We start from the raw sequence: 23,684 nt of genomic DNA on the forward strand, positions 1-23,684 counted from the left end.
AGAGTGAGGCAGAAGATAACAAAGCCTTTTCTTCTGTGACTCCCCTCTATACATTTTCACTGTGAAATCTTTAAAATCTCTTTGTGCCTCATGCAAACATCACAGCCAGTGATTAAGCACCAAGAACCCTCCGTAAGTCTCTATAACAATTAATTATTCACATTCATATAATCTTACATTGTCTTTATAAGTACAGCCAAGCAATCAATTTGAATTTTCTTTTTTTCTTTTTTTTATCCCTTCACTGCCATTGGCCTGTTTACTCTAAAAGCATGTCCTTCAAGCATCTCCTTCTCAGAATTGAAGAGCTAAGCCATAGAAAAGCAAGCTGCTGTTTATCGCTGCCTCGCAGACAAATCCACTCTAAATGGCCGGTGATTTTCACTCATTGGCTCAATAATCCATTTGAGAATTAACTCAGGGACTCAGACACATTGTTAAGGTTTTTTTTTTTTTTTTTTTTTGAATAGATTCCTCTGTATACCCCCTTCAACTTGAAGGAAACTTGTTTAAGCTACAAAAAAATGGAAATGAATGCACACACACAGGCCTTTGAAACCAGTATAGTGCTACTCTGTTCACTGCTGGGAAGTTTAATAACTCTAATGGCTGCAGGTTTTCAGATGTCCTTGTTGAATCCAAGGCCAGAACTTGTAGAGGGAGACCTGTGTCATACATGGATGGATCTCCCTCCAGTTGTTTCTCATTTAATCCTTCTCTCTGCCCTTGCCTTTGCATGGATCCACGCACCAATATCTCTTATTTTTACATCTTCTTACGCCACCTTATTCCTTTTGCCTTCACTGTCCACACCTCATGCCTGCTGTCCCTCCTCCCATAGTGCACTGTGGTAATTGAGTGAGAGCTGTGGCCCTGGAGTCCTTGTGTAATCCACACTTTATAAGCACTCTAATTGAAGTGCAAATTCAATACTCCCTCATCAGCCTTTTACTGGCTGTGCCTTTGCCTGCACCCCTTAGGTAATTACAAGGAAGCTGGCGGTTCAATCATTTTTCAGAAAATAATGTAACAAAAACAGAGCCGCATACACCAGATCATTTTACTGTGGCTGTGTAGAGATTGTGATAGCTGTGTTACTGGAGGTGAAACACTGGAAGAGACAAAACACCTTCCTGTCTTTGGTCACGAAGGAAACACACCACAGAGTGTGTGCGAAGAAGAGATTTAGGGAGAATTACCTGAATAAACATAGGATAACTCTACACTCCTCCTCTTTTATTGGTCTGCCTGTAGACCCAAGAGCAAGCATGTGCATGTAGATACTCACGCACTGCATGCACGCTCTGACAGTTTTATTGTTTGCGTAGTTGTAGCTATAGGCACACGTGCATGCAGACATGCATAAAGGCAAGTGAAGTGCACACACACACACAAACATATAATTGGTATGTATTGGTTTCCCTGTATTACTGTGTGTGTCTCTTTGTGTCTGTGTGTGGGAGTGCAGTTCGCAGCTTTAATTAAACTTCCCCTATTTTCTCTCAGCTTGCCCCCATAGGGCCCTGTCTTCTTCCCAGCCACATGCTTATTTATTTATAATTGCATTAAACTCCAGAGCCGAGCCACGGCTGAACGCGATGCCAGACCTGTGGAGTTAGCTGGGATTGTCACACAGTAATACAATTTCATGTACTGAAACATCCCACCAGCTGTGAAAATTCCACATTATGAATCATGTAGGGATGCACCCTACATTAAACAACAAACTGAAAAAAAAAGAAAAAAAAGTTTGGATTATTATTCCCAATACTATATTTTAAAATTGTGGGCACGTGTTTCATACAACAAAAGATCTTATGAATATCATCCCTGCAGCATTGTGTTCCTCAAGAGATCAAACAATCCAGGTGTCATTACAACGTTTCTCTTCCCTTTATTCATTTGCCAGATTCCTCCAAATTTTTTTGTTTATCTTTCAGATTTGCTTTGCCTTAAACTAAATATCCCACCAGACAACCTTTTGGACGAGCATCACAGCAAATTTCGCAGTGCATCCCAAGTGCTTTTGTTGAAGTTGGATGAATGTGATTTAAATCTTCAAAAGAGAAAATCATATTACGATATTCCTATAACATTGTGTAATTGCCAAGATACACTACATGGGCAGCTACCCACATGCGGTGATTTAATTTTTGCAACACTGCCTACTTAACATCTGCAGCACAAACAAAGCTGCACGTCATTCTTTTCATAGCCAATTTAAATGCTGGCATCAAGATCATAATCATATTATAGCACATCTTGTCATCATGTCATATCATCAAACCAGTAAAGCTGTGCAAAGACACTGCACCATAATTCATATTTTACATTTGTAATTGCTTGCTGCATTATCTCCTCTATCCTCACATGTCTTGCATGTGATCATACACATTCCTATGGGCAATAATTCACAAAATACACATGCATAGCAAAGTCTATGCATTTAATAAGATTTTCCAGAAACGTATGCTTAAGTTGACCATAATTCTGGAAATAAAATGAAGCAATCGCTTGTGTCAAACAAACCAAATTGTATCTGTGTGTGTCTGAACACATACTCAACACAGCTGAGTGTCTGAGAATCTGTTTTTATTGTTACCATATTTGTGTTTCACATATAGTTCTCTATATGTACTGTATCTCCACATATAGTTTTTTTCCCCACACATGCACACACAGCCACATATAAATACCCACATCTATACATAAAGTTATGCAGGGTTGCTAAGGGACAGAATTCCTGACAAAGTGAACTCTCCTTCATTTCATGTCCTGTATCTGTGGCCAGACAAAAGTAAACTAATGTAAAGAGTGTTCAGAGAGCGTGATCTGTTTCATTTGCTACGGTGGATGGCTTTGTTGAGAGATAAGGTGTAGGAGGCATAATGATTTTGGAGGGGGGCAAGTGAGAATGTCCTGGATTTACAGAGGACATAGACTTTTTGCCTAATATCCCAATATATCTATATGAAGACATCTGCAGGGAGTGACTAAGTGAATGTGGAGGCTGGTCACCTGTTCAACCATTCCACAGTGAATGGAGTGGCTTTAAGTGCAGTACAGTGTGTGCCAGTGACCAGGGAAACAGTTGTGCCAAATACTGTTGTGTTTTCATTCATCTGCTAGCTCTTGGAAGCAGATGACTTTTCTAAATATCAGAAAACGGAACTATTTACTTTACATGTATAATATATATGCACACTTAAGGAGCTTCAGTATAATGTAATGTAGCTTTCTAACAATTTTTTTTTTCTATTTACCCTTTATTTACTCTCTATTTACCCCTTTACCTGTGAAATGTAAATAGTACAAATTACTCATTGCTTACACTTGAGTATTTTTATTTTCTACTTCAACTTCGTCATTTTTTTTTCATCTTATTTGGTACTCATTACTGCCTTAGAGTATGAGTGGCTACCTCCACAAGCTACAACAATAAAATGCACATTACAGAATAATGCATACATAATACAAATGAATGAATAAAAATAAGATAACTCTGACTGTAATAACTGGATATATTTGATACTTTAAGTAACATGTACCTTACATGACCTACATGTTCTTTTACTTAGAGCAGTGGTTCTTAACCTGGGTTCGATCGAACCCTAGGGGTTCGGTGAGTCGGTCTCAGGGGTTCGGTGGAGCCTCCGCCCTGGAATTTTTTATACCATTTGTTACAACATATCTTTGTGAGCAATCGTTTTCGAGGATGCTGGACATAAAAACTAAGAAAAGGAACAGACTTTGCTGTGAAAATGACATGAGACTGGCACTTGCCAAGGTGAAGCCACGCATATCTGAACTGGTCTCTCAAAGGCAACAGCAGAAGTCACACTGAGGTAAGTTGTTGTGAGTTCATGCACTGTGTTGGTTTTGTTATTTGAACAAGGTGATGTTAATGCACGGTTCATTTTGTGCACCAGTAAAAAAAAATCATATTTTATTTTTTACTAAAGAAGGGTTCGGTGAATGAGCATATGAAACTGGTGGGGTTCGGTACCTCCAACAAGGTTAAGAACCACTGCCTTAGAGAAACTATCTGAATACTTTTTCCACAACTACTGCTCCTCTGTATGTTGTCGTGCTAGATTTCCCTCCTGGAGATCAATACAGTTTGATCTCTTCATATCTTAATACATTTTTAATGAGAACAATCATGTAATGAACTAAACTCATCACAGTTTGAGCACCACTGACATTAAGAGTTAAACGACAAGTGCAGTGAAACAAACAGCATGTGTAACACGCAGCGTCCCAAATCAAAACAATCTCAGCGTGGCCAGCTGCTCATTGGACGTCTCCACACGTCACAGTCTAACCCGGAAGTGCAGTGACAGCTCCTGTTAAAAAGCCTTCATCCCTTTTGGCGGAAGACAGAAACAAAGGTGAGTTTTAAAGCCGCACACTTGCTTCCTCCTGCACGCGTCGCTCGCACCTTCTGGTGTTTTCCTCTTCTAACGCACGTTTGAGCTCGGTTCAACGCCGGAAGCACTTTTATTGAGCTTAAATATTAGCCGCTAGCTGCTAATGTTAGCGGTGGAGTAACGGGCTCGGGCTCGTCTTCTGTGATGATTTTTTTTTTTTTGAGTCACGCCGAGCTCTGTGAGCTGCGTGTGTGTCCAACAGCAAAAAATAATAATTTCAACATGGACATGCAAAATAATGAGCTCCCTGTATTCTCCGGCTCACCCTGAGTATCCTGCAGGCTGCTCCTCTGTTGCATCTCCATGCGCAGTGCAGGACAGCTGCAGGTTGCAACCTGCTACTGTGGAAAAGTCCAACAGAAAGGCTGCTGCAATGCAGGCTGAGGTCCTTATGTTACCTCTGCAAGATGCATGAAAGAAAAAAAAGAGTGATGTATTTTTATTTTTGTGTCAAGATCCATTGAATCAGCGCTTCTTTTGATCAGTTGTAGTGTACTACTACATCTTTTAAAAGTCAAAATTAAAAGTTTTCACTAAAACATGGTCAGTTGATCCAATAACAGGGACCCCTCTCTCTTTATGCTTCACTGTGATTGTTAGTATTTTTATGTAAAGTAACATAACACCTTCAGATTGACTGAATTGATGAATCCAATAGTGGAATACAATTAATAGAAATCACTAAAATAGAGGCAAGTAAAGTCAAAAAATGTCAACTAAAAAAAATGAATTCACAAATGAACCAACTGATGTGGAAAAAATCACTAAATGAAACAATGTTTCATAAAACAAGTCATTTAAAATGGGAGGTAAAAATGAGTAATAAAGAAAAAGGTTAGTTCAAGAGTCAAATTTCAAACTTTACTGTCACATAATGAAAGAATATTGTCTTATAGGTAATTTGTTGGGAATAAATTTCCCGTGATGCAAAAGTTTCTCCAGTATTGTCTTTGATTTATTCAACAGAGTAAGAATAAAATGAGGCGAAGAAGAAAATACGACTTTTACAACTATCATTTGTAAAAACACCATTACAAAGAATACCGCTCAGTGAATACCAAGTCACAAGTGTTTTAGCTCAAACATCAGAGATCCTCACACACACACAAAGTGGTTCAGTCTGGCAAAGAGTGAAACAAAGTAACATACATTTATTCAGTTCCTGCCCTGCACCTGGCGTGACCATGGATTCTCCAACTTTGAAGTTCAGTCATCTCTTAGAAGTCTTCTCGTAATGAGGAATCTGACCCTTATCTTATCCTAGCCATGAAGGTTATCAACAAAAACTCCTCACAGAAACTTCTCATTATAAAGACGAATAAACCTTTTGAAGAAACTCATTTAAATAACAGTTATTTACACCAGACGCAACTTTCTACCCAAACTCTTGGCTGGCCTTTGTAACGGGGTCACAGCTGTGAGATAAGACAAGCTGTAAACTGTAATCACTCTTCTCAGTGCAAAACACAAAATATAGTTTGACATGCATACATTTTGTCACCACATTAGGGGCTCACGAATAACAAAGAATACACTCATGAACCACATAACATTGCATGAAAACAACCAGTTGCTTTAATAAATAAGAGCAGACGTGTAAAGCTGCTTTAGAAACTCCTTTGCCTGTTTAAAATGGACACTGCAGTGGGAGTGGGAATGAAAGAGTTTCCGTAAACTCTTTTTGGACAATGGTGCGCTCAAGCGTCTACCTGCTGAAGTGGTGAAGGGTCCTGAGTGATGGAGTCTGCCTTTCTTCTTGTGAAGGTCTGAGTGGTGCCAGTGATCTTGGTTGCATGCTTGATGCATCTTGTGAGTTTTCTTCTCGCTTTTCTCACCAGGATGCAACGCTGAATAAGAATATGCTGCCTGTCTGACATTAAAACCTTTTAACATCCTTTCTAGAAACATTGTACTCGTCGGCCTTTTTGGCAACCCTGTTGTGGTTGTGGTCCATCTCAGTGCACAGGGCACTCAAACTGCCCCAAGTGGTCCAGATTGTTCTGTATGAAATGAGTTCATGCACATTCATGCAAGGATTTAGTTGCTTTGTATCACAGCATTTCCTGCACAGTTTGCTGGAATAGTGTGCGTTGAGAAATTCTCTCAATGGAAGTTTTGTGTGTCGATAGGTGAAAATATTTGAATCTGAAAGATGATGCTGGCTTTGCATTCTTCTCATTTTACTGCTCCTCTCATACTGTGGCACAGATTCTTTACATAACTGCTGGTAAAGAGGGATTATTCACGTACGAGTTAATCATTTACATTTGTGCGAAGCTTTGTGAAAACATAAAGTTTTACTGAGCTGCAGCGACTCCATCTGCAAAACAAAAGGTCGTCCTCCCTTCTCAGGCCTCTGTGCCCATGATTGGAGTTCATCGCACAGTTTTGTGCTACCGCTTTGTCATCACTGCCTACAGTCCAACAAAATTACCCTGCACTCAGCACTGCGGGAGATTGAGCGGTACCAACGAGATGCAGCCGAGTTCACCTCTAGCATAACATTCAGTGACCATAACATAAAGATTTATAGACACTGGTGTGGAGAATCAGCAAAAAAAAAAAGACTACAGTCATAGACCACAGGTGTAATTTCATAATATCAAAAGGGCTCTACTTCATTTTGCTTCAGTTCTTTAGTTTGAGGCCCCTGTGCATGCTGACTCACTAACAAAGGCTAGAGCCATCATTAAAAATATTAACTACAGCTACGCTTTTCCTGCTGTGACAAGTTAAAATGTCTCCTGTGAAAACAATATAAAACCAATAAAAGGCATATAAGGATTTATGACAGCCATATAAACTAATATTTAACATTTATAATATATAATTTTCATGCTATTTCTTATTAAATAGTAAATACTGTATCTGTCTCTGTGTATATTGGTATATATTTCTTTCTTTTCAAAGCAGCTTAATGTCTTTCCATTGTGTGAGCTGTCCAGCCGACCTTTCTTCTTTCAGCAGTCCAGTATTTTTTTATCTGTGCGAAAAAGAAAAATGTTTTTCAAAGGCCGTCTCCAAGCCATAAAAAAACTAATTCACCCGCAGCACGTCAAGCATTGCATTTTAATAATTGTTACCAGAATTTATTATTCCATTTAGTTTTACTCTTGGGGTATTTGGTTTATAAAGAGCTGGCGACTTGGTTTTGAAATAGTTCAATAGATTCTCAGTTTTTAGTGGACGACAAGAAATAAATTCTTCCTCTGACGGAGACACTGTGTGCTCCTTCTAAACAAATCCAGCGGACATCTGGCAGTTGAGAGCGGGTTGCTGGGCTGCATTGCGTTTACAAGCCCTGATTGGTTGAATTAATAAACACAAAATTATGTTTTTTGGAAGGGGAAAACCTATTTGGGTGAACCACCCAAATAAATTCTAAATAAGAGGAACACAGATCCGCATGCTGTTAACAAGATCAGTTTGGAGGGGACAGGCCAGATGCTCAGTTTCATATTGCTGAGCTGTACGCATCAAAAACAGTTATTAGACAGGTGGCCTTTCCTTAGACTTCCACCTGGCAGCTGGCAGATAGACACACTTTTTCTTTTGTTTATAGCAGTGTGTGTGTGTGTGTGTGTGTGTGTGTGTGCACTTGTCTTGATTTAGAAGTGCTTCTTTCGCCTGGGTGCTTGTATTCTTCTTAAATACTAGTCAAATTTAAACTCTCACATTGATGCGTGTCGAGTTCTCCCACTAGTCGACTGAGTCCGTTCAGCTCGGTGCTGTACATTAAACTATTCAACCACTCTGTCAGATGTTCTTTACACACAAGCGCCCAGTTGCCCAGGGCCCCTCTCTTCATACACTACAAGGAGCAGCCATTTGGTTTATTTACGGGAGGTGCTTCTGTAACTGCTGGAAATAGGCCAAGAGCCAATCGAAACACACGGTCGAGACCAAGCTAATAGAATCTGACAGGAATGGAGTCATAGAGGCCGCTCAGGCATCGTAAACCTGTCGCCATTTAAGCCCCTAAATTTGTCGCTATTACCTGCCTGCTTCTCCCTTTACATGGCCAAAGAGTTGTGAGGAAAAGTGCAGCCAGGCTCCAGAGTTGAAGCAGGTGTCGTTACTCATCTTTCTCTATTTCAACCACATTAAATACGTATGGGTATGTTTGTGCGTACATACATACACAGATGCACATGCATTTTCAGCATCCAACGCTAATCAATAATAGACTTTCCTCCATAGTGGCATCAAGTTAACAGTGAGGATTGCAGTGAGTATGGCAACAACCTAACAAACCAAAATGCTTCTGCACTGCACCACTGCTCCAAGGTAGCCTTACTTACTGTCCTTGTTTACACTCTTATGAAAACTTTTTTACTTATTTTATACTCTTATTTGGCTGTGTGCTTTTGGGGAATTGCTTTGTTGATAGTGCAGCAGGGGAAGATGTCAAGATGTGTGAGCCCTTTCTAGGTTTTCGTCATCCAAAACGCTACAGCAGTCAGTCACTGCCTCAAATGCTAGTCGGTGGGAACAAAGTGATTGGAAATCATTCACACTTCAGAAACCCATTGTAGAATCTCTAATTGAGTCGAGTCTTTCCTCCACTAATGAGCTTGATTATGAGAATATATGTAAATTCCCCTGGAACTGTTCTTGTCATTCTGTCTGTCTCCTGTCGCTGTGGCGACAGATCAGTTCGACAAAGTGTTGGCCGATGACATCACAGCAACAGATTTGGCATTTCTCTTTCTGGCTTTGTGAGGGACTTCACAAAAGGATGTGCGGTTTTCCGTTTAATCTGATTTCCATTTTAAGGGTCAAATCTTGAACTAGTGATTCGCCTGCCATCCCACTCTTAGCTTAATGCTCGTTTAATTGGCTTGAAAACACGAGTAGATAAACTCTTGACGTAAGGGTGTGATGTAAAATATGAGCTTTAAATGCAGCTAATGTGCGTTGAGTACAGAAAATATTGAGGAAAGTGTTGCAAAGCGCCAATTTACCATCCTCTAATTCTATGTCCATGAATGTGCCTGTGTGTGCAGACCTACTATGAGATAATTGATATAGGCAGAGACCCACTCAAAAATGTCTCTGATTGGGCCTTTTATAGATGAAGCATGAGAAGAAGCTCATTTCTCACATTGCCGTTCGCTTGTGAGGGAAGGCAACAAGTATTGAATTAGTTTGCATGAGAGGAGGGAAATTGAAATATGGATTGGGGTCGCAAATGCCTGCCAGTGCTATTGGCTGTTTCGGATATGGAGGATGAAATGTATTTTCTGTGTGTATGTGTGTGTCAGTGTGTGACTGATGCAGACAGTGCCGGCATTGAATGGTTTTCCACCTTTCCTATTTTCCAATAACAACTTGGGAGCAGGAGTGACACAGATGAAGTGAATGTTTTAAGAGCGAAAGTAATCTTAAAGACAAGCCAAGCTATTCCTCACTCTAAAACGCAGCCTCATCCACCGCTTCTCCTACATCACTGCTTCTGTCATGGAGCCAGACACGAGCCAGCTCTCTCACCATCTGCCATTTAGATGTATTTAAATCATGCATGCATGCTGAGTTTGGACCTGTGATTTGAACTGGTCAGGTCCCCGGTCTCTGCCAGGCTGCTCGGCACAACTTGTGACCCAGAGAAGCCGTCTGAATATGAATGAATGACAACACAGTTGGTTAAAAGTGTCACTGCCCAAAAGTCAGATCAAATTTATTAGATATTATCTGGCATTTAAGCATTGAAAACAGTGACCCGTCATAGTGGTTTTAATACCAGTTCCAGCTCTGTCATAGCTGGACTTGGCATTTAAGAGGGGTATCATTTTTTGGTAAAATGCTGAAAGCAGTGGGAATAATGTGTCATACCTAAAAATGTGTCCAGGATGACGATGAAAACTAGTGTCTAGTAAATAAAGTGTAGATGTTAAGTGATATGAATATGAACATTTAGATTTGGATCAAACTCATTATCAGAACTCATTGCCCATATACATGAGTAGTTTTTGCATGCAGATTGTATGTTAAGAGTATTATAAATTTAAAGTCATTGTGATTGTGTGACATTTTTGTCTCCTTAATTAGTAATGTACCATTTATAATAATAATAATAATAATAATAATAATAATAATGGAGCTGAAGCAATTGTCGATTTGTTGATGGTGCTTGTTTAACATAACATGTGACATAAAATAATTTAGTATTATAGTTTCTTGTCCTGATCCCAGCTATAACAGCAACATTTAAATATCACTAATGCAACAAATATATATTTTAATTTTTTTATACAATACATTTTGTGAAAGACATTTTCTTGACTATTTTTTGATATATATTTTTTTTACTTTTTGAAGCTTTTTTTATTTTGACAGAGACAGCTGAAGAAGTGACAGGAATGTGGAGAGAGAGAGAGATGGGAAACGACATGCAGGAAAGAGCCACAGGTCGGGCTTCCGCAGCAAGAACTGAGCCTTCATACATGGGGCGGATGCTCAACCAATTGAGATAACCAACACCCCAATATATTTCTTTAACCAATGAGTAATCCGCTGTTTATTTGATAATGAAGATAACAGTTAAGTTCAGTTGAATCTTAGATAATAATAAACTTTAAACTATACATGTAACATCTTTGATACAAGAAATGCAACTCCAATTGCTTTCACAGTAATAACTGAAAAGAAGTTAAAATAAAGAGCACATGATTGACCTTGTTGATGCGTTCGATTCAAACCCACGGCTGCATAGTGTCCCCTTTCTCTCTCTGCCCCATTTCTTGTCTACTTTTAACTGTGCTATCCAGTAAAGGCATACAAAGAATAAAAAAGAGCAATCAACCTAAAGAGACTAAAAAGAGCTCTTCACTTGCATCAGAGAAAAAGCTCCTTTGTTACATTTGAATGTATTAGATATTTAAAGAACAAAACTAAAGGACGTTGCTGTATGTTACCAATGTATGAAACTTCTTTTGTAGAAGGATGATGTTGCAAACCATTTGAAACTAAGCCATGAGAAGCCACTTTTAAGGGATCTGAATGGTCCAAAATGATTGGGTTCACAGGTAAGGACCACTCCACCCTTCTCGCCTCCAACAGAAAACACTCTGGAGAGTGGAAAAGGAGTTGTGTGTCAATGCTAGGGGACTGGAAAAGAAAGAGAGCAGGAGGAGGCGGAGGGAGAGCTGTGAAATCGATAGTTCATACCGTTCTGAAATTGCAGGGTTTTTTTTTTTGTCAGAAACCGTGTGTAGAAGGTGGAATATGAAATAGCTTTGGTGGGGGCCCCTGATGTAAGCAGTGGTATTGATTTCCAGAGACGTGGTCCAATTATTGTACGGCAGGTTTTGTCAGTGCCCTTTAAAGGACCAGAGCGACTCTGGTGGGGCAAAATTTTGGGCACCGCCTCACTCTGCCTCATCTCTTCCTTCCAGAGTGGCTGGCTGTTTCTGTCACCAAAGCCACGGAGGAAAAAGTCAAGGAAATAGAGTCTGCTGTTTCTACAGTTTCCAGACTCTCTGAGGACACAGCTGCAGGATGGGAGATTTCCCCTGTTGGCAGTTCCTGTTAAGAGATTCACTGGCATTACAACATAAAGAGAAAATAATCCTCTCTCTAGTAGTATCTGTCCGCAAGCGTGTCTGTTGGCAAGTGGCTCAGAGAGAAAGAGTCTGACTGAGTGGACTGACAGAATCACTGTCTCAGTACGAGACAGCCGGGCTTTGTACGCCTCTGTGTGTGTGTGTGTGCTGCCGTGTTTTGTTATTGAACAAGGACGGGGGTTGCATTGTCAGTATGGCTGCAGCTCGTGCTGAGGTACATTCACCCACACCCCCTACAGTTTATTAGTTATTGTGAACAGCCACACATTAGCAGAGCAGCTGTTTTAAAGCTTTTATTGCTGGAGGTTTTTTGCATGGTAACACGGTCTGTAATTCCCATCCCGTGTTCCCGATGTGCTGTCCCTGCTGCTGACGCTGCTTTTCGCACTGCCCCAGTCTGGCTTCGTAAGGAAAAGCGACAGGATGGTATCAGCTCCCGGAAGAATATAGGACATTTTACTCCCTTCCACTCTTGAGATTCAAAAAAAAAAAAAAAAGAAAGTTTGCTGGCAATGAAAAGAAGTCTTTCTCTCTTCCCCTTTGCTTCTTCTACAGTCACCATGTGTCCCATCTCTTCTTCCCCTCAACTCTCATTCTCGCTCTCCAAGTAACAGGAGTCTCACGCAATATGCTGTGTTTCCCCACTTGAGTGTTAATGAGGCAGATGAATATTCATGAAGAGGAGGCTGACATCGCTGTGTGGCGATTGTGCAGAGGATGTTTGTGTGCACAGGCACTGTGGTGGCCACATTTCTGAGGGATCTGTTATGTGGCGGGTAGACATCAGGGGACTCTGCTAATGATGCAAATGAGCGTCCCTGAATTTTGTTTTGCTTGGTGATTGTGGATGACCCCTTCCCAAGGCCTGTCCTCTCTCCCTTGTGGCTGCTGCTGGAGCTTAAGTTTAGCCTCCAGCTGCTGGTGGAGGACATCTAGGGAGCGCGAGACTGAGGAGCGGAGCTACCTCTTAGTCCGCTGCCTACACTCCTCCTCCTCCTCCTCCCTGTGCTTCTGGCTTGTGACAAACAGATGCCACGGGCCACCTCTCTGGGGATCAGCTGCTTTTCTGTTATTATAGCTCTCTCCGTATTTCTTGCTACCTCTCTCTTTATCTTTTCATTTTCCATGTCTTCTGCATGTTCTTTCTTGAAACATATTGTGCTGTGATGTATAAAGCCGCCGGCGCTGCGTTTCGAAGGACATAAGAAAGGCCATTTTAGCAGCAAAAGGCTGTGTGACACATGCTCGTCATGTCTTCGCCATTTCTTCCCGTCACACACTTTTGCCATTGTCAGCTTTGTTCTGCTCTTCAGACTCTTTTCCAGCAGTCCCTATAGTAATCTCTCACGTTCTCTCTCCTCTTTTTTCACTTTGCTCGGCAGCCTCTCATTTGCATTTTCTCACTTACTCATCACCCCAGTCTTCCTCTTCTCTCCCGACTATCTTCAGCCTGCGGCTTTCGCTGTTCCCCTTTCCCCCTCTTATTTGCCATCACTCCCCTTTTCCCCTCTCAGCCTCCCTCTTTCCTCCCTTGGTCCTCTGTAAGATATCCGCCCCCTACAGTCTGCGTCTGAAGGAGCTCCTGTGGTTCTGTTAAACATCTGTAAAGTCTTTGATGTCCCACTCGCCATTTTCGACATGAGGGGATGTGTGTTTATGTCTGCGGCACAAGGTGGAAGTGTGTGTTTGTCTGTCTGTCTCATGCTGTTTGTTCTCAGCAACCTTTAATTTGGGGAAGGTGAGTCTGTAGAGGAGGACAGATAGTCCGACTGCCTCCTTTTATGTCTACTGTTCGGTGACATAATAGAGACCTTCCCTGGCGCTCTTGGCCTCCCTGTGTTCATGAATCTGTCCACACCGCCACTTAATATTGTCAGTTCCAGTCTAGCAGGCGTCCATGTTGATTCTCATGAACACACACATCCTTCCTGCAGTTGGGGAAAAGGGTGGAGGCTGGTCAATTTATCTGCACTCTGACTGTAAGGCTATAGGGAGCCCTCCGTCTTCATCAGTTCACTCAGCAGATAGGCACACCCCAGTCACCGCTACTAGACTTACCTCATGTGTCTCCATTACTCGTTAATAACAAAGCTGTGAGGTGGACTCGAATTGGCGCTTCATGTTATGTAGGGATGTAACGATACACTCAACTCACGACTCGATTCGAGTCACGATTTTTTGTTCACGATACGATTTTTTCACGATTTTTTTTTTATCAAAATGAGCTACAGACAAATTATGACCAAATAAAATTATCTTTTTATTTGTAGGAAAAAAATCTCTCTTTACAGAAACTCTCAAACAGTTTGTGTTCTTATAAAAAGTGCAACTTACATCTTAAACAACAAAATACATGACAAATATCTCCTTTCTTTAGAAACAATCTCACAAGTAAACTGGTGTGATGTAACGTTACTTTGCTTTTCACTGTGGTGGCGGCTAATATGCTGCTGCATGTTGCTCGTGTTGCCGCTATATGTTGCAGTCTCTTGCAATATTTACATGCTGATTCGGTTTTGTCTGTCCATTTCTCACGGTTGTATTTGTGTACAGTCGTCCCTCGCTATATCGCGGTTCACTTTTCGCGGACTCGCTGTTTCGCAGATTTTTTGTGTGTAATTTTGCATGCTTTTTTTTTACAGTGTACTGTACAGTATGAACGCGCAGTGTGTTCTGCGTCCTAAATTGGCTAAGGTAGAACCGCACGTGTTCTGCGTCCTGATTAACTAAGGGAGTACTGTACAAACTGCGTGTAAAAAGGTGTATAAAAGTGTGTGGTTAGGGGTTTTACGGCCTTAAAACATGTATAATAATTGTAAAACTTACTTTGCGGATTACGTTTATTGCGGGTTATTTTTAGAACGTTTTCCCCGCGATAAACAAGGGACCACTGTATATAGGGAATCCAAAATGCTGCCACACAGGTGATTTCAAACTGCTCGGTGCATCCTCTATTTTAAAGTTATTTTCTACCGTCTCCATGTCTTCCCTCGCTCTGTGCTCCGTACCTACGTAGTGATGTGAGTCACGTGACTTGACGCCTGACGTTGAACAAATGAATCACCAACCAGTGGCTTTTTTTAAGATAACGTAGCCTTTTTCTAATTTTAAAAAAAGACGAAAGAGAACATATCCTACTTCTCTCGCATTCGCCAAGAATCGTGATTCATTTTTTCTGTCAACTGATGCGAGTCGTCACGCATTTGTACCCATTTTTAATGGTGTCACGATGCATCGTTACATCCCTAATGTTATGCCATGTTAAGAAACAGGGGTCTGCTGAAATCACACGGTGGAGCAGGTTAGAAATGTTTATCCACTCTAAAACATGACAGCACCGTCCGACGTGGAGTGTTTCCCACAGGTTTGTTAGTGAACTGATTATAGTTTATATATTATATAGTAGTCATGTCATTATAAACTAATGAGAAGAACATTGTACCTGCAATATTAGCTGACTCTTGTGCTCTGTTTTGATTATTGTGAGACACAAATGTACAGCTAAAGAAATAAACTGCATTTATTTAAATTTGTATTATTTTAGTGCATATTACACTGGAAAATAGACCAGCATGTATACATTAAACACTGTCATATATAATACACAGCTAATAAAGTATCTTTGCTTCTCTCTGTAGGATAATGATTTTATGTTTCCTACTTCACTGTCCATGTAGTGATTTTATGTCATTGTTGATCTGGAGATGATTTTCTAAATAAAACATCATAAAATCATGAAAAATGTTTATCTTACTTTCATAAAGCATTTTTTTCCCTGACCATCAGTCCAAATCTAAAAGATATTCAATATTCACTGATACAAAACAGAGAAAACAATCAAATCTTCACGTTTGAAAGCTGGGATTGTCATTTTTGATACCCGATGACTTAATCAATGAATCAGTCATCAAAATACAGCAGTATCATCGTTTCAGCTTTATTTCAAACATGAAGTCGCAGTATCTTATGAACTAAACTTGAAATCACAAGCAGTCACGCAAGTAAAATGCCTGTATTTATTATACTTATTGGACTGGGCAAGGTTATCACCTACATTAAGCTCAATAAGATAATGCTGTTTGAACCTTGGGTGCTTTTCATTGATACACCCTCCTGTTCCTGTCCTATCATGTGATATATCAGAGCCATCCTGCAACAGATAGGAATGCTTGTCTTCCTCCTGCGTCCCTCCACCGTCCTTGGCCTATGTGCCCCCTCCCTTTCCTTGGTCCATTGCTGATCAAAGCCCCTTTGAGGGGGCTGAGCACGTCCGGGGCTGATAGCAATTTGATAATATGTGTCTTCAGAATCTGTCGCTTCTTGTGTGATTAGATGCCGTGTGACAGGCAGCGTCGGTCCCATCAGCTCACATTAAGCCCCGGCGCTGTGCTGCCACCACCACTGCCGTTTTTATCCTTTAATGTTACACCTTCCTCACCAGCCGAATCAATTATCAGTGATTATGTTAGTGTCAAAGTCTTTAGCGCTGGGCTGAGCCCCCACTGCTGCTTTCTCCTCCTCTTCGTCGCTATGTGGCCCAGAGGCCCAGAACAAGCCACACTATGCTGATCCCAAGTCAGAGCACTGCTGCTGCAGAGGGACAGCTTTACAGACAGCTCTAAGTTTAACCTTCCTCCTCAACAGTGCTGTGACAACACAAGGAGAGTTTATTATGCCTGACAAACTCCCCCACGTTAAGTTCTCCTCAGCAATAAAGCTGCATAGCGATTAGCCCAATCATGTTCAATTGTGGATGTAGCTGTCAGAGCTGACTTGGTCGTCATGTTGTGTCCTTGGAGTTAACGTGGTTATACATTGCTTGAGAGGACCATGTTGTATAAGTAATAAGAGATCAGAGTCTTGGCTGCATCACACTTGTGTGAGCTGCTAAAAGGAGAATTTTCTATACAAAATCTCTCCTCCACACTTTCCAATTGTATCCCGTCTGTTTCCTCAGAAGTGCTCACATGGCCTTGGATTTACAGGCGTTGCGCTGTCTCTGTGTGTGTGTGTGTGTGTGTGTGTATATGTGTATGGATTACACACAGGGCAGCCAGGCGGCTCGTTTAAAAACCCCTCTCAGCTGCAAGGTCACGGCTCTGGCTTTTCCACCTTTTGTGTGTGTCAGTGCTCCGTCACATCGCACACATAGCTGCAAATTTAGGTTAAAACACTTTATATATAACACGTGCACACACGTGTGCTAACGACTGTTTCCTTGGGGTGTCTTTTCAAGTACATGAGAAAAGAACACATACTCCATCATGATGTCCGCCTCCTCTCTGTTTATTCATATATATGCTAGTGCTAAAACAGCATGGTTGGATTCTCTTCAACCTTTCTAAGTTCCTCATTTTTCATGCATGTAGGTTATATCATATCATATGATATATCATATATCATTAGAGACTTGTGATCAAGTTGTTTTGGCCTGAATCTTGATTACAGTCTTTTAATTTTAGGTATCTATCAATACAGTGACTGATTCGATATTTATTTGTTGTTTGGATTTGATGGCTATCTGGCACACTGAAATAATCAGTTCATGAGCTTGAATTATAGTTATCATATGAATGGGTGTCGAGAGAAACGCACTGTCGGTTTTGTTAGAACTTCTTTGGAGTTGGAGCTTTTCTCACACACGATCTTCGGTTGACTGTAGACACCGGCATGCAGAGAGCATTGTTTAACCCGACAAGTTTAACCTTGGTTTGTCATCGAGTTACTCTCGGAATTAACTAGCGACAGCAGATGTGACCCGCTCCAGGCGATGTGTGTCGTTTTACCCGACAAAAGCGACAAGTCAACGACGGCTAAAAATGAGATTCTGCTACCTAAATGTTTTGTACACAGCTCCTCTCTAGTGTGAAAGAGAGAGCAGAGATAACATATTCGCTATCTTCAGAGCTTAGCGAATCTGTGTATTTTGTCAACCTCTGTGTCAGAAGTTTTACTCACCAGTGAGTCCAAATAATCGTTCACATTTGCACACTCTAATTCTGACTGCCACATATGATCAAAGTACTCACACCAGCAGGTGGACACAAATACAAAGGAGTACATTAAAGGGTCACAAATAATCTGATCCTTATCAAGTGATCAGGGTTTGAAAGCAGGATTTCGGTCTTCAGCACATCTGTAACATCTGTGTAATGAGTGACATCCACAATGAAACTTTTGGCTGGTTGTCTGTGCTCAGTCAAAGATAATTTGTGAGAGAAAAAAAGTACCGGCTCTTCCCTAGAGATTTGATCTAGCCGATTGCGTCACAGTTTGGCATCAGTTTCAGAAGAATCTCACAGTCAAACACTCGTGAATATCATGTCAACAAGCCTGTTAATAATAAAAATAATAGCTCTAAATCAGCTGCAGCATGTGGAGGAAGTAGCTTGTGAAAACTAAGGTGTGCGAAGGAAGGATGTACCTGTTTTTTCGACACACTTAATCTACAGTTTAGAGCTGTAGGATGGGAAAATTAATTAGTCTAAAAATAGTGTTTCTGCCTTCCGAGTTAACAAAGTTGATTTAAGTAATTTGGTTATTATAAAGCTGAATGTCAAATCAAAATATGGGAAGGGATTCGAATAGATTCAGATTCAATTAGCAGATCTGAATCAAAATCTCAACCCTGAGAGTTAACCAATAAATCAATTAATCCATAGAAGTAAAATGAAATATAAATAATTTTTGATAATTAAATCATATTAGCAAGCAAAAACATTCATGTTTTTCTCAAACTGGAATTTTATTTTATTTTTTTACTGTTTGACAGATCGAGACGATCAGTAGATGAATTGAAAAATGATTATTTGAGTAACCAACAATGAAACAGTTGATCAAAATGACCAGTGACTACCAGTTCTCCACCAAAGCCAGCTGTTTACAGGGGATGAAAGCTGCAGCGTAGCTCATGTCTTTCCATTAGCAAAGCTCACTGTGGAAATAAATCAAGACTCAGGTTTGGAGTTGCCAGTTGGGATTAGAGTTTTTAAATTCAGCTGCTGTGCTTCTTTACGTGACAAGTGAGGCTTTTAAGAGCTAATGTGTCCGCCTCCTATCTAAGATTGTTTCTTTGACTCGCTGTCCCGACCCTCCCTGCCTCTCTGTCTGCCCATCCTCTCCTTCTATATGTTTTCCAGTGCTGAGTGGGGGTAAGGAGAGATAGTAATCTGCTGTAGCCTTGGCAGTCTCTCGCACTCTGGTCTCATTGAAGAAGATTGATGGCCCTCTTTCTGGAATGGCTGTTGTTTTGGACGGAGAGGGAAAAAGATGGAGGCAGAGAAGTGGATTTAGAATGAAAAACTGAGCGAGGGCAGGCGGAGGGAGGGCAGGCGGCGGCGGTGGTGGGGGAGGGAAAGAGAAATGGAGGCCGGGTGAATGATAGTTGTAAAAAGATGGAGAAATGGAGGAGGAAATGTCACAGTGGAGGAGCTCGAGAGCTCATTAAATTTAGTTTGTTTATTGAGTCAGAGTATGCATCCACCTGTGATTGGTTTCAGATTCACACATCTTTTTTCCTGATGCACATGTGGGTTATGGAATTGGCTGCACTTAGTTTGCATGTCAGCAGGATTATATTTAAATGTCAGCTTTTCTCTCAGACTGCAAAGGAGGCAGGAACATGTTGTGATGGAGCGATCCTGTGCTCGTGTGTCATGTTTCTGTTGCATTATAATGGTGTAACCTTTAAGCCTTTAGGGTATCTGGTATTTACTATTAGTAGTCAGTGCTGTATCGCTAGGGGGAATTAGCAGCCCTTCATCCCCCTTCATGATGACTCTATTGCTCAGTGCCTGCGTGTGGGTGGCACTGGGTTGATTGGCTGTGATGACAGTTATGCTCTTAATTGTGTCAGTTATTCTTCCTCTGTGGCTCTTTTGAATGTAGCGAAGCGCTTGATGTAACCCCCCTGGCGTTTTGTTCCTTTCTACATATTGGTCTTTTTAAGTCTGTGCAGGTTTTAGGAGCAGTGAGACGGAGAGGAACAAGCCTTTCTTCTTCCCCCTTAATTCTCCTCTCTTTTGAGAGATGAATTGAGTCTGACATTTTTTTTTTTTTTATTCTTTGGGCTACCCCCTTCTCTTCGTGTTCCTCTCTGCCCTCTGCTTAATTTGTCTTCTGTCCCTTTAGTGTGGTTCCTTTTTCTTTTCTTTTTTTTGTTCTTCTGTTTCTTGACTGTCGTTTGAGCTGCTGTTCCACTCCTTTCTTTCTCGCTCTATTTCATCAGCCTGTTGTACATTGACCTATCTTTCATCCTCCTTCTACCCCCTCTGTGCATTGTCGGCTCTTCATTTTTCTGCTTTCTATTTTCCCTGCTCTTGTATTTTTGTTTCCCACCTCCCTGTCTGGCAGCTTCATCCTCCTTTCCTTTTTTTTCCCCAGACAGACCACGCTGTCTCATGATACTCAGACATTGCTGGGGTCAACCAGTCAGGTCTTGGTGGCATGACTGGTTGGATTGTCTATTGTCATGTGTCCTTGTCTTTACTCACCACTTGAGACTGCCAGACTCATAGGAGGCCAAACGACACAGGACAGAAAAGACAGGAAGGGCATGGAGGCCAGGTCCCATCCTGCTTATCCAAACTGTTGATGGGGTTGTTACAAGCTCCAGGTTATACCTCATTTCCTGTGGTCACAACCCAGTACCACAATATTCCTGTGTGAATATTAAATAGAAAATAGAGAATACCAAAACAGTGGTCAGTTTTAGTTCCAGAAGTAGAATAATGAGGAAGCAAGGAGACCAAGAATATTTTTGTCTGGTCACGCTTGTCGGACTATAGGGAGCCATACACACTCATCTAATGGCTTTGTGTGCTAAACAAAGACGATTTTCTCCAGACAGGCGACTAAGTCAAATGTATGTGTAATTGTGTATAGTAGTCCCAGATCTGTTCTGTACAATTCTGGATCAGTAGTGAAAGTTCTCATGACAAAAGTGTTGGCAAATTTCCAAATAGGCGTTATTTGATGAACTGACCACGTATTGGGCATCGAAGTGGTTACTTTCTTGCCTGAAAAAATACCAAAATAAATAATAAAGGAATAATATAATAACAGATATCTTACCAAAGAGATTTGTATTTTCCCCGCATGTTGTCCTTTTGGAAAACAGATCAAGGTTTGTAGCATTTGTCTCTGTGTATATATTGAACACAGTAGGAATTGTGTTCATATTCAGTGTTATTCATGGTCAATGTCAATGCCGATATGCTGATACTGATATCTCTGCTTATCACTTATCATTGTTGACAGGGAGATACAGTCCAGTGTGCTCCTTACTCAGGGCTGCTCTGTCCGCCAAACTCCTTTGGAATTGAGTCAATGGCAAAAGCATTTTTTCTTAAAAATGAACCATGTAATTACAGGTTAATATGTGTAGGGATGCTGAAAACCAGATTAACCAAAACTGACATTCCTAGTTGAGAGTATTGTCGTTACTGTGCTGATCGCTCTGTCTTTCATGATAGCATTATAGGAGCATTATAGCCTTTTGGCCATTTGGGGTCAGGAAAAATAAGCTGTGAGCACAACACTGACATATCAACATCTTTTAAGTTATTAGCAGCTTTAACATTAATTCAAGTTTTGCTTCTGTCCTGCTTGAGGTAATGGTCACATGTCATTTGATCCCTTGTTGATATATGATCTGATGTCTGGCAAAACATTGTGCGCTGACGGGGATGCAACAAATGGTTATTTCCATAATCTATTATACATTTTGGATAGGTCAATTATTCCATAGTCATTAGTAACCATCACAAGTTCCCCAAGGTCTTTTGCTGACTTTGAGTCCAAAACTATAAAGATATTAAATTTACAATAATTTTGGAATAACTTTGGAATCTTTGTTTGATAAGTAACGATTGAATGATTATGGAAATAGCTCACAATTACTCTCCCTTTTGAAAATGTAGGTATTTAATCGATTATTTTAAAATGGGACCTATTGGTACGGGTAACGTCTCTTATAATGTCAGGTTTAGAGTGCACGTCTGCTTTGTTGAGACAGTGAGAACGATCGTGTATTCATTTCAGGTGAGCTATTGATCAGAAGGTGCTGGGCCCATACGCACATCACAGAGCCAGGCTTTCTTTTTGACATTTCTTTCGGGGTTCAACGTCTGTATTTTGCATCTGATTGACATTTTCTTGGTATGTGTGTGTAAACATGTGGATCTTAAGATATTTCATTCATTCATGTAGATCATCTCCTCTCTCCCGGAGGTAAAAGCCCACTGGCAGTTTGGATACTGGTCATGAATACAAATGCACTAAGTGTATAAAGTAGCCTATTATTATGTTCAGTATGTGTGGCCCAATGTAAGTTAGTATTTTATTGTCAGAATTTATGTAACTTCTGAGGCAACTTGAGACTCTGTCGCTGTAGTTTCAAGTCATTTATCCTGTTTTAAAATGCAGCTTTGTACTTTATGAGCTGGTTATAAAGGAAAATGGACTCAGATCAGCCAGCCTTTTCTAGTTTAAATGTCTTAAATATTCTTTATGGATTGGCTTTATTATGAGCCTAAAAAGCATCGATGTGGCTATGCTTTAGACAATTTGTTACAATCCACACACCTCTCTAGAATAGTGGTCGGCTAAACACAACCAGCCGGCTCTGTGAAATCCTGTTCCTCTTTGGTTGGCAGGCATGTGGAGTATGAGTAAGCATATTTGGTCATGTTTGTTTAGGTAGAGGTGGTATTTGAAAGAGAATTAGACTTGGAGGATTTTAATGAGACTGCCAGAGCATATCACGCTGGAGTTGAGTGCCACTGTGGGTCTGTACTGTCAGATGGTTGTACTGTTATTGGGGTCTCTGTGGGTCCTTTATACATCAAATTAACATGCAGCGTATATATCTGAATTATATCCACAAAGATTTTTATCTGTATTAACAGGCCATTGTAAATATATACCCCAAGAAGTATTAAGAAAGCATTAAGCCTGCTTGCAGTCTTACTGCTATAAGCACCATCATTTAATTTGTGGAAATGAGACTGCATTCCTTCATGGCTCTGTTTACACCTGTGGCTTAGTTTGCTGTTTGGATACAGTCCAGATACAGTTTGTATTTGGATTAGTGTTTTAATGCTGGGTGTAATTACATAAGGAATCCCTGTCCCACTTTGTTCCGTCTCGCTGTGTAAACCCCACTACAGTCTTTGTAAAACATGTCTCTTCGTAATATCTTGTCACTAAGACACACACGCGCAAGGACGCAAGTACACTCTATCTCAAAAATGTTCTAAATTCAAGTCTCCTACATAACAGATGCGCACACAAACAGTCAACTTGACAAGGAGTCTCTTGCAAGAATATGATAAGGCACTAGCTCACACCCACGCTCGCTCTCACAACTACAGTCTTGTTGATTCTTTCCGCTGTTTGCGCTTGTAGCTTGCCAAGAAGCTCAGGCTTTGGACGGACATGCAGTACTGACACACCTACAGACACAGAGACCTGACGGGCAGAGTCCAGCTGGCGAGTCATGGCAGCAGCAAGTGAAACAGATGTGCGAGGGACTTTGATCTAGGTGAGTATCAAATGGGGTGAGGATCTGGGGTAGGGAAGAGGGGGTGTTGGTCTGTACCAATATTAAGAAATGGCAAGTATACCTTAGAGGAGGGGGCTGGAATAAGGAGGTATTGGAGACTCTTCCAGCTTATGATATGTTTGTTAAATT

General features: G+C 40.8%; 1 protein-coding gene across 4 annotated transcripts in view; it reads left to right on the forward strand.

Annotated features, from left to right (window-relative positions):
• Positions 1-4,304: 4,304 nt before the first annotated feature.
• spop (speckle type BTB/POZ protein) overlaps positions 4,305-23,684 on the forward strand; it is a 96,151-nt gene continuing 76,771 nt past the window's right edge. For 3 of the 4 annotated variants that reach the window (XR_003463421.1, XM_010739828.3, XM_027285970.1), the window contains exons 1-2: positions 4,306-4,391; positions 23,399-23,534. The gene's annotated coding sequence lies outside the window, so the exon portion shown is untranslated. Of the gene's footprint in view, positions 4,392-23,398; positions 23,535-23,684 lie in introns of all 4 variants that reach the window. The other variant, XM_019260509.2, reaches the window with a different exon arrangement.

The sequence above is a fragment of the Larimichthys crocea genome, chromosome XII (genome assembly GCF_000972845.2).
Source record: "Larimichthys crocea isolate SSNF chromosome XII, L_crocea_2.0, whole genome shotgun sequence".
NCBI lineage: Eukaryota > Metazoa > Chordata > Actinopteri > Sciaenidae > Larimichthys > Larimichthys crocea.